This window comes from Lygodium microphyllum, chromosome 3 (genome assembly GCF_053477565.2).
Source record: "Lygodium microphyllum isolate KBCC chromosome 3, Lygodium_microphyllum_v1.1.10, whole genome shotgun sequence".
Taxonomy (NCBI): Eukaryota; Viridiplantae; Streptophyta; class Polypodiopsida; order Schizaeales; family Lygodiaceae; genus Lygodium; species Lygodium microphyllum.
In genome coordinates this window covers 98,420,167-98,432,451 of record NC_141137.1, presented here as the reverse complement: position 1 = coordinate 98,432,451, position 12,285 = coordinate 98,420,167, and the positions used below count along the sequence as shown (strand labels likewise).

At 46.3% G+C, this 12,285-nt stretch overlaps 1 protein-coding gene across 2 annotated transcripts in view; it reads right to left on the bottom strand.

Moving 5' to 3' along the window:
* LOC148038658 (uncharacterized) overlaps positions 1 to 12,285 on the bottom strand; it is a 79,193-nt gene that overhangs the window by 46,269 nt on the left and 20,639 nt on the right. The gene's annotated exons all lie outside the window — the stretch shown is intronic.

The window sequence follows — 12,285 nt, the reverse complement described above, 5'->3', positions numbered from 1 at the left end:
TTGCTTTACCAACACTCATTCCTTGAGCTCCATTAGCACCAGGGGGTGTAGATGCATTAGCATACATGCCACTTTGTCCCCCAGTTGTCTTGCCAATGCTGCCATACATGGGGTTATGCATATTACCAGCCATACCAAGATACATTTGGCCTTGCAAATCATGCATTGGTCGCTGCATACCATGAGGAGTTGTGCCATACATTCCCCTATGTGGTCCTTGACCCACCATAGCATGAAAAGTGGTACCTCCACCAAAGTATCATGGCTCCCCCATACTTCCATGCATACACGATGTCTAAAAGCCATTGGATTGGCACTACAAGATGGCCTTGCATTTGTGTGTCTAATCCCACTAGTATCATTTGCTTTTGCTAGTCACCAATCTTTGGTGCATTTTCAAGTTGCAAAGGCTGTCCTTTGGAAGCTTCTTGTTGCCCAAATGCCTTTGAAGATGGCATCTTCTTCTTACCCTTATTGTCCTTTTCGGAAGAATTCAAAAATCTCTCAAAGTAAGGATCTTTGGCCGATTGAACAAAGATTTAGTTGCTCCCTTCAACCAAGGATCTTTGGCCGATTGAACAAAGATTTAGTTGCTCCCTTCAACCAAGTCTTGATGAAACTAGCTTTCCTTCGGTGGATAGGTGGTATTTCCCTTATTACAACTTAGTTACAACAACAATATTTATTACAAACTGAGAAATGCAAATTAACTCACAATCTTGAACAATGGACACCCAATTGGCCCCAAAATTGATATCCCTTTTAGAATTTCTTTAACTTAATTGAAAAAGAAGTTAATGTACAATGGGATTTTTCCAATCCCTTTCGATATTCCAACTTCCCTTGTTGTCCAAAATAATAAGCAAGTCTTCACTCTGATTTGCCCATTGATTCAAGCAACCAATTGGCCTTCACCCGCTTTGATGAAGATGAAAAACGCCAAAAATTCATAAATTTGTTGGTCCCTCCACTTGACTCAAAAACGACTTCAGCCTTGTTGAATCCAAGTCTTGGAGCTTTCAATTTCTAGCACACTTCCCAAGGTTGCTGCTAAACCCAAATTTATGTTGCACATTAGGATTAACAGTAGAGTAATCTAAAAATTCTCAGCCTCTGGTAATCTCAATGATATAAACTTCAGAGCAAGGTTATAGAAAGGCTAGGAGATGAGAGACAATACTGAGGAGAAAAAATTTCAGACTTTCTTCACAAAAAACTAAAGAAAATCAATCGTTTACTATTGTTACCTATCTCAACAGCTTATAGATGCTGTCACCTATTATTGATTGGTCTTCTCCTGCCCCTAGTTGCCTCAAAAGTGTCAAAAGATGACGTACCAGCGAGACAGTAGGGTTTGCGAGGAGGAACACGGAGTGAACTCAGCAAACATGGAGAAAAGAAGAGAAGAGAAGAAACTCTGATGAATGGAATTATGAAGATCTGAATCATGGAGTGAATGTGATACAAGGGGACAAGGGTGTCGTAGCATAAGGAAGATGATGTTGACAGCCATGAACCACGAACCGCGCAATGTCCTCCTGAAGGGGTGTGAGGGTAGTGGAGAGGTTGGACAGAAGAGGTGACAGACTGAATGAATCAGCCGTGAGGAATGAATGAGAGGGTGGCCTATAAATAGGCATAATTAGTCTAGGATAGCGCCCCTTTTTGGGGCTGCAAACCCTAAACGGAAAACACAGAAACGCAAAAAATGCAAACTGCGGGTAAAGGGTTTCTCAACACCCCCTCTCAGGCCCAAAAAGGGGAACAAGAGAAGAGAGAGGTGAAGATGCAATGCTACATGCTGAAGAATGCTCATGCAACAGCACCAAGTGCCACTTGGACAGTGTCCCTCGTGGGAAAATTGTTCACTTGTCCAAGCGCCCTCATACAAAGATGATGAAAACATGCGATGCATAGGAGGAATGTCGGACTTTGTGTGGTACCGAGAACCGTAAGGATATGCCCGTACTCAATCTCGGGAGGTGGCTCCATGCTGACCAAGTGACCAAGGCAAGAAGATGTAGAGGACCCCTAAGATCCAAGATTTCCACCGGAAAGGGAACCTGTAGTAAAGAACAGTAGAGAGAGAAGCCACAAGCTCCTTGCATCCATGCTGGAAGGAATACGAAGGCCTTGTCACCAAGTCGCCGCTGAACCTTCGAGGTCCCGATGTAGGTGGTACCTGAAGATCCTCGGTATCAGTAGAAGAGATGATTGGTCAAAGACAGCCACCCCAAGAAAGTAGAGGATGGGTGAATAACTTCATGTGGAGTAGGTTTCCCCTCTGAGGTGGGAGGTGGAGGGGCCCCGCTAAAGTCGAAGAAGTAGATGTCCCCTCTGAGGGCAAAGAAATAACATCCCCCTCTGAATCCCCCTCTGAAATAGATAGGGAATCCAAAAACTCATGAATCACAGACTCCGAAATGTCTAACGACGAAGGAAGTGCCGTCAATCGTGCTAAAGAAGGTATCTGGGGTGCCAAAGAGCTCCTAGAGGTAGCCTCTCGAATGTCAGTAGTTGAGGATGGGGAAGGGTGGGGCTTAAAAATGAGCAAGAGGTGGGCAACAGTCACTGTCACTCAGTGGAGCAGACTGAATAGCCGAAGAAGAGGAAGGAGTCGAGTAGCCACTGTCTCTCGAAGGAGCAGACTGATGAGGGGACGGTATCAAACAATCACCGTCTCTCAATGGAGCGAACTACAGATCCGTAGGTCGTGGAAGCCACTGCACCTAAAAATAAGTGGGAGAAGACTGCCGCTGGCATTGTGACGATCTCCAAGAGGTCGTAGCGCCAATCGATCCTCTATGTGCTCGAAAAAACTTAGTGCGTATCGGATGCGTCTTATTGCCTTAAGCATAGTACTCTGATAGCCGATGCAGAACAATCTCTATGGCCCAGAAAGGAGAGGTGGCACAAGGAATGCCTGGTGGAAGACACATGTACTCCGGGGGGATGGGGAGCAAGGGTCGAAGTCGGCAAGCATCGGTGGTGTGTCTGGTGATGCTACAGTAGGAGCACCCAATAGTTTGGTCATCTGTTGGTAAAGAAGCCATGGATACTAGTGTGCCTTGCTAAAGAAGGAAGAGGTCAACCACCATGAACCACGAACCGCAATGTCCGCCTCAAGGGGTGTGAGGGCAGTGTGAAGGGTTGGAAGTGGGCTGCCAGTGGAAGGAGGATGTGACCAGCAGTAAGAGGTTGCAACCAGTAGAAAAACGCAAGTGGGGAGAGAGAAAGACTAAAAACGCAAGAAAAAAACAGCAACAGCAGTCAATATGCTGAAATCAGCTCCGAACAGAGTGTGATAGGCTGGAAATAGACAGCAAACTGTTCCAGACAGCAATGGCCAGCTTGGACCGCAATGTCCTCCGCGTCCAAGGTGTGGGCACCAAGCTGAAATACCTGAAATCTACAAAAACGAGATTGTTTTCTGAATGGAGAGTGATCAGCAATAGTTGCTCTACAATAAACAGCTGCAAGTGACTGTCCCCTCCGAGATCGCTTGGTCTCTGCACCACTGTTTCCACCAAAGTCTCACTTTGCGTGTAAGCTTAAGTTTGGCGAGCATGGCTTGGTTAGCAGGTGCAGTTCCTGCTACCTCAAAATAGTCCTCTATGGACTCAATCCTTTCAGTCTTTAAATACTAAAAATTAATTTAATAATTATTTCGATGCCCAAAAAAATAATCTAACTAGTCAATAATTAAGTTGGCTAGGCAACTTTCATTCTTCCCGAGTGACTTTGCACCATCTTTAACCATCAAATTGGCATCAAGTACCATTAAAAGCCACTTCTCTAATGTCACCAACTAACACTTATGGCCAAATAAATGACCTAGGCCAACAACTGGCACCAAATACCACCAAGTACTTGTGCAACATAATTTATAGCAACTTTTTCCTTTGACAACTCATGATTTCCTCACGTCCCAAGCACGTAAATTTACTCTAGCCCCAGCTACACCCCACATGTGCAACATTTACTTAACCACATGATTAAAAATTAATCCACGTGTTAAGTGAGGTTTCAAAAATACATCTCCTCATGATAGCCCTCCCCCTTAAAATCCTTGCAATCGTCCTAGATTGCATTGCCAGATGCATCAAAAGAAAAATAGTGAACTAGAATTTCCACAAGGCATCATAGTTAATACAACATTACATACTACTAGTCAACCATTCCACATGCCCAACACATACTGAAAATTACCAGCCAATATAATATAACATAAGGCTCACAAAGAATCTCAAAAACATTGTCAGGTTATCATGTGACATGTCTATTTCTCATGAGCTCAACTCATCTGGCATAACCAAACCATAGCATAGCATAAACCATGGCTAAAACATCAATGCCATCATAACATATGGTACTGTCCACAAAACCAGCTCAATACCACTGAATATTAATGATCATACACTCAAAACCAGCATTCATTAATCAGTCCCCGATGATCATTAATCAATGCAAATGTATAGTTTCAAAGCTACGGTAAAAACCATACCGATCTGCATACGAAACATAGTGACTAGTACACTGAATAATGATCTTCTCGCAAACATATTGTCAGCTACAATACCTTGAATGTATACTAAATACATCCGAGATCCACTACATCTAGAGTGGTCCATCACTGAGGAGTGGAGGTGCTAGCTCCCTCACAAGCATCAGGTAATACTCTGGACCCTTGCTCTCTTGAACCTAATTGATCCCGAAAAGTCCGCTCTAACTAGAAAACATAAAGGTAAAGATGCAACAACTAAGAAAGGTTTGCCAAGTCATCCTCCTCCATCCATTTTGGCATCCATTGGTGAATAATTGTGAAACTTCACCAAATACCTTATAGAAACCTTACCCTTGATCTTCTGCTTTTTGTGTGTCAAAATCTTCTCTAATTTTCAGCATTATTTTCAGATTTACCCTTTTTCTCAGCTTGGCCTCAATGACATGTGGCTTAGCATCACTATCTTGGAATCCTACGTCATTTCCACACAGCAATGTATCAGCCGTAGTAGCAATTTCTATAAGCTAAGACATGCTGGAAACAATGGACTTAATGCAAAAATCCCACATACCCTTTAGCAAACCACAAATATACTTCTCCGCCTACTCATCGAGGGGTACTATGCAATAAGAAGTAACTGGTACCAATGCATCCCAAAACTTCTTATTATACGGATACAAATTTTTGCAATCTTTGGAATTCAACTGATTCCAAGCTGTCATAATGTCTACTTCAAAGGTACTTGTCAATCAATTTGAAGCAAACATTTGCTTAAACTGGACCCAAGTGGTAGGTGACTTCCCTTGAATAAGAAGTATAGACCACCACTGCAATGCACTTCCCTTCAAAAATGCGGCTGCCTTTCGTATCTTTAATGCCTCTGTGAAGTTGCCTCCGGAGTACGCAGCATCAAACTATTGAATAAAAACAAGTGCTTTCAATCTATCTTGTGCACCACTGAAAGGCTCAAACTTCACACTTTTTTTTACCATCATCATAGTCCTTTGGCGAACCTATGGGAGTCAAGTTATCATAAATGGGCTGCTGCAAAAAGGGTGCATTTGCTGCATTTACATGACAACCAGTGCTATCAGATGCTCCTACATGACCAACACCAAAACCTTATGCTCCAATAATCACTAGGGGTGCAAATACATATCCATATGGCCCGCCTTATGCCCCAAGCATCATGCCTATACTGCCATACAGGATTAGGCATTCCACTTGCATTACCCCGATACATTGGGTGTTGTGAGCCATGTATTGGCTATTGCATACCATAGGGATTTGAGCCATACATTCCGTGATTTGGTGCTTGTCCAACCATAGCATGAAAAATGGTACCACCACCAAAGTATCCTTGTTGTCCCATGCTTGCATGTGCATAATTACCTTGTTGCCCATGTTGCCATGAATTGGCACTACCAAGTTGGCCATGTATTTGCAATTGCTACCCCATGGTACCGATTGTTTGTGCTTATCAAGCATTTTGGCCTCTTCCAAAGAAGACTTAGGCATTTCCTTCGGTTCTTGTGGCTGTCTCGAAGCTATAGACAGTGTCTTCTTCTCTTTGCCTTTACTATCGTTCCTTAGGAAATTCACGAGTTGAGAAAATTTGGGATCCTTTGCCAATTATGCAAAAAGATTTGTTGTTGTACACATTCGATCCTTGAAGCTATCATCGAATTCTTCAGCCCCTTGCTAGTCATCAACCTCTTTATGCATTGACCAGCAAACACTTGGGTTATTTCCCACATTTTCAGCTTACAGTCCATACTAAGAACCATGCCCAACCTCGGTCATTGCATTTCCCCCTTCACCACATGACTAGTCAAGAAGTGATATATCATCTCCACTTGATGCCAAATCACCATGTGAAGACATGCTTGTTGTAATTCACTAAGAGCAATTTCAGCACTAATGCAATAGTCCCAAGCTGCAATCAAGTGCCACAAGCCCACCGATTCAAAGGATTTAGTAGCATCCCAGCAATGGAACCATAAAACCAACCTTTCTTCCGTGGATGGGTGGTAATTCCCTGATTACAACCTAGGTACAACAGCAACATTTATTACAAAACTGACAAATGTAAATTAATTTACAATCTTGAACAATGGACACCTTGTTGGCCCGAAAACGAGCACCCCTTTCAGTATTTCTTTAACTTAATCGAAGAAGAAGTTAATGAATAATGGGATTTTCCCAATCCCTTTTGATATTCCAACTCCCCTTGCTATCCAAAATGACCAGCAAGTCTTCAATCTGATTTGCCCCTTGATTCAGGCAGCCAATTGGCCTTCATCTACCTTGATGGAGATGGAAAATGCCCCAAATTCATTGATTTGTTAGTCCCTCCACTTGACTCAAAAACAACTTTACCCCTATTGAATCCAAGCCTTGGGGCTTCCAATTTTTGGCACACTTCTCAAGGCTACTACTAAACCCTAATTTCTACAACACATTAGGATTTATAACAAAGAAATCTGAAATTTCTTAGCCTCTGGTGATCTCAATGCTAAATCTTCGGAGCAAGGCTATAGAAAGGCTGGGAGACGAGAGAGAATGTTAAGGAGAAAGTAAATTCAAACTTCCTTCGCAAAGAACTAAATAAATCAATCATTTACTACTACTGCCTTGTCTCTATTAGAGATCATAGCCTGTTTAGGCAGCTGCACAGTCAGCAGCAGCAGTCGGACCAGCAGCTGCAGTCGGACTGCCACGTGGCAGTCCGACTGCCTGCAGCCGTTTTTACCAGGCTGCGCCCTATTTCTGGCGCCCCGTTCTAGGTGGTTTTTCGCCTATTTATTGTCGACGACTTCAGCAGTCTACCCATTCTTCTCTGTCGCAGATTACAGACCGGTGCCGTGCAGATTTCTGTCTCTGTTCACAGATTTCAGACAGCAGACAGTGCAGACTGCAGCAGACTTCGAGGTGGACAGCAGGTCGCATCGTCGAGGTGGAGACATGCAGTCCAGCGCACTGCGCCCGTGTATATCTTTGTATTCAGCATTCTTTATACAGCAGATCTTCATTGTACACTGTCTCTTTCTCTCCCTTTTTCTCTCTGTGTTCTCTCTCTCTCAGTCCTATGCTTCCGCACCGCTGCACTCTGACATGGTATCAGAGCAGTGTTTGAGGGCTGACTGAGCGCAGAATCAACCTGAAAAGGAGTTTCCATCGCGACACAAATTTGCGTTTTTTGCGTTTAAGGGCAGACAGGAGGGCTACGCCTTGGAACAAGGCTAAAGCGAGTGTGGGCGCACAGGAAAGGAGTACAGGTGGTGGATTTGCTGCTGTTTACTGCTGTTTGACGCGGAGGAAGTTTGAGTTTTCAACCTAAAAGTGCAGGTTTTGCTTTTTCATCGCCTCCGGCGGGTGAAGAAGCTTCGGGACGCGGAAGAGCCTTAGCAAGCTGAGTTTACTCAGTCAGAGGGGGCTGCTTTTGCGTTTGAGAAGGCATTGCAGGTGAAGATGTCTACAGAGATGGACTTGGAGTTCCAGGCGATTATGGACCGGAAGGTGCCTGTCTTACCGGCTCTTCCTACAAATCAGAAGCTCGACGGCGACAACTACCGCATTTGGCGCGTTATGATGTTGGCCATTCTTGAGTCCTATGATTTGGCGGAGTTGGTACAGGAAGATATTGACCGGCCTTCGGTAAGAGATGAGTCCAAACTCTCTTCCGATGCTCGTGCGGAGTTGGCCAGGGCCCAGTCTCATTGGGACAAACTGAATGCCAGGATTCGATCCTTTCTCTTTCTATCATGCACTACAGCCGTAATCGCTCACATCGAGCACTTGACGGTGGCTCGTGAGATATGGCTGGAGCTTGATCAAATGTACAATTGGATGACCCTGATGAAGAGGGTTTCTTTGGAGGTACAGATGCGGACCTTGTCCGTCAATAAGTCTTCTTCGCTAAGGGAACACATTAACAAGCTAAGGCAGCTACAGATGCAGGTTCAGAATGCGGGGAAGCCAATTTCCTCTGAAGACATGGCGATCACACTCTTGTCCCAGTTGCCGCCACGATTCGGTACATTTTACTCTGCCCTTATTGCTTCGGGGCGAGAGTCTACTCTTCGGTGGGAAGAGTTGGTTCCTATGGTCTTGGACCAAGAGGAACAGTTAAAGGGACAGAATGCTTCCAAGACGGAGGCGTTGACAGGTCAAGCCTCTCAGAAGAAGGGGAAGGACCAAAAGAAGAATAAGGGGGATAACAAGTCCAAGAAGGACAAGGAGAAGGACAAGGACAAAGACTCCACATGCCATATTTGTGGAAAGACTGGCCATTGGAAGAAGGATTGCCCTGACAAAGACTCGAAGGACACCAAGAAGAAGGAAACCAAGGATTCTGGAGTGGTGGCTGCACCCTCATCAGCTGCATTTCTACATTTAGTTGTCATTGAGGACGCTTCACCGAATGCTTCTGATGCTGCGATGGCGGCTCCCCAATCTCGAGAGTGGATTATTGATAGTGGTGCCTCACGGCACATGACTCCTTCATCAGATGGTGTTGCCCAGCTGCGACCTTCGCGTGGGCAGGTTCTCATTGGAGACAGCTCTTCAGTTTCTATTGCAGGTCAGGGTAAGATGCAGCTTATTCCGGATGGACGAGGTGGCACCCATACCTCAGAGGTTTTGCATGTACCAGGATTAGGATACCATCTCCTTTCAGTTCATAAGATTTGCTCCCTTGGTCTTTTGGTGGAATTTGACAGTTCTACTGTGCGAGTCCTTGATCGTGAATCGAGGAAGGTTCTATCATCTGGATATGAGGAGAACGGCATTTATAAACTGAAGTCTTCCACTGCCCTCTCTTCTCTTCTTCTTACCTCACAGTCACGGTCTGAATTATGGCATGCTCGGTTTGGTCACCTGAACTATGACTATCTTCGGAAGGCGTCACGTGGATAGCTTGTTCGAGGGTTGCCGGATATAGTGGTGAGCCAGCATCCATGTGTCTCCTGCATACGGGGGAAGCAGCATCGGGATGCCATTCCCCACACAGCTTCGCGGCGGTCTACTTCACCGATGGAGCTAGTATCTACGGATCTATGTGGCCCTATGAGGAACGAGTCCCTGCGTGGGAGCTCGTACTTCATGCTGATCGTGGATGACTATAGTAGGATGACATGGGCCTATTTTTTGACACTAAAATCAGAAGCTTTCTCGCACTTCAAGGATTGGCTTCTCTTTGAGGAGAACCGATCAGGCCGGAAGTTGAAGACCTTGCGATCCGACAAGGGAGGTGAATTTGTGTCTAATGAATTTGCTCGGTTTTGTGCAGATAGAGGAATTCACCAGGAGTTTGCCAATACCAATACTCCTCAAGAAAATGGTATTCTAGAACGGAAGAACCGCAGTGTGATCGAGATGGCGCGCACCATGATGGAGCACCGACAGACCCCTCAGGTTCTGTGGGCCGAGGCTGTGGCTACTGCAGTCCACATCCTTAATCGATCCCCTACTTCGGCCGTGGAAGGGATGACTCCATTTGAGGCTTATTTTGGGACGAAGCCAGATGTTTCTTACTTTCGGGTCTTTGGGTGTGATGCCTATGTTCACATTCCCAAGGCTCACCGTGACAAATTTGAAGCGGCTTCCCGAAAACAGGTATTTGTTGGCTATAGCTCTCAGTCCCAAGGCTACCGACTGTATGATCCCGTCAAGCGGGATGTATATACTAGCCGTGATGTGCGGTTTGTGGAGGTTCCGGCTTCTTCAACGGGTGAGGAGCATCCCGTTCTTGGAGATCCAGGGGAGAGTTTGGCTCCTTCTACAGTTCCACTGGAGCCTGTGCCGTTTGATTATGATTCTGTTTCTGACACAGAGTCTACTGTTCCACCGGATCCTTCTGAGGAGTTACCACCGGTGGACATTCCAGAGTCTTCTACTGATGGAGAACGACGAGGGGAGGTTCGGCCTCCTCCTTGCTGGGCCCGTGACACACTCCGTGATCAGGAATCGAGGGGGTTCCTGAGGAGTGGGGACCGCAGGATAGTCCGCGGCGGTCACGGAGGCACCAGGCGCATTCTTCGGAGCTTGTTTGCTCCAATTATTGTCTGATGTCCCGAGTTATGCAGGATCGAGAGCCCACCTCCGTGAAGGAGGCTTTACAGTCCGCCCCATGGAAGAAAGCTATGGAAGCTGAGTTGGAGGCTATTGAGAGGAATGGCACTTGGTCACTTGTGCCACGCCCCCCGAAGAAGAAGGTGATTGGAGTCAAGTGGGTCTTCAAGACCAAATATCTCAGTGATGGTACTTTGGATAAGCACAAGGCTCGCCTTGTTGCTAAGGGTTTTGCCCAGCGCCCAGGGATTGACTGTCATGACACCTTTGCCCCTACAGCTCGTATGGCAACCATTAGAGCTGTTCTTGCTTTGGCTGGCCATAGGAGATGGCCTGTTTATCAGCTGGATGTGAAGTCGGCCTTCCTGAATGGTGATTTGAAGGAGGAGATCTACGTTGAGCAGCCTCCTGGCTTTGGTTCTTCAGATGGGAAAGTCTACAGGTTGAAGAAGGCCCTGTATGGTCTCAAGCAGGCCCCACGAGCTTGGAACGAGAAGATTGATTCGTTCCTCTAGACTCAGTTGGGATATCGGCGGTCCAAGGCCGATCCGCAGCTGTATGTTCACACTTCCGAGGATGGTTGTGTGCTGTTTGTATTATATGTTGATGATTTGATTGTCACAGGTGATGATGCACAGCAGGTCAAGGAGACAAAGTCAGCTTTACATCGGACGTTCGAGATGACGGATTTGGGGCTACTCCATTTCTTTTTACGCCATGAGATTTATCAGTCTCAGAGGGGGATCTTTCTCTCCCAACAGAGATATGTACAGGAGCTCTTGGTGACTTTTGAGATGGAAGATTGTCGGGCCCTCTCTACTCCTATGGATCCGAACTGGAAGGCCACTTCCCATTCAGCTTCTCCTTTGGCGGATGCTTCCCGCTATCGACAGTTGATAGGGTCTTTGATTTGGCTTCTCAACACGAGGGTTGATCTATGTTTTGCTGTTGGGCTCTTGGCAGGGTTCATGAGTGAACCTCAGACGGTGCATTGGCAGGCTGCTCAGAGGATACTTTGGTATCTAAGGGGGACGTCTGATTTGGGGATTCATTACCCCGCAGGGACAGATGGGTCAGATCTTGTACTTGCAGGTTGGAGCGACTCGGATTGGGCTGGTGACGTGGACCACAGACGGTCTACAACAGGTTACTGCTTTACTTTGGGTGCAGGTGTTATTTCATGGAGTAGCAAGAAGCAGCCCACGGTAGCCCTTTCGTCTACTGAGGCGGAGTATCGGGCCGCATCTTCCACCACATGCGAGGTTGTGTGGCTTCGGAGATTGTTGGAGGAGCTTGGGTGCCCCCAGACTCGTCCTACATTGTTGCGATGTGACAATGAGAGTTGCATTGCCTTGGCAAGGAATCCTGTTTTTCATGCCCGGACGAAGCACATTGAGATCACGTACCACTTCATCCGAGAAAAGCTTCTGGATGAGACCATCACTGTGGAGTATTGCAAGACGGAGGATAATCTTGCGGATTTGTTTACGAAGGCGCTTCCTCAGGCTCTACTTCGGCAACATTCCCGATCCCTCAGGCTTCTGCCCTGTCCAGGCTCTGAGAGGGGGTGTTAGAGATCATAGCCTGTTTAGGCAACTGCACAGTCAGCAGCAGCAGTCGGACCAGCAGCTGCAGTCGGACTGTGCAGTCGGACTGCCACGTGGCAGTCCGACTGCCTGCAGCCGTTTTTACCAGGCTGCGCCCTATTT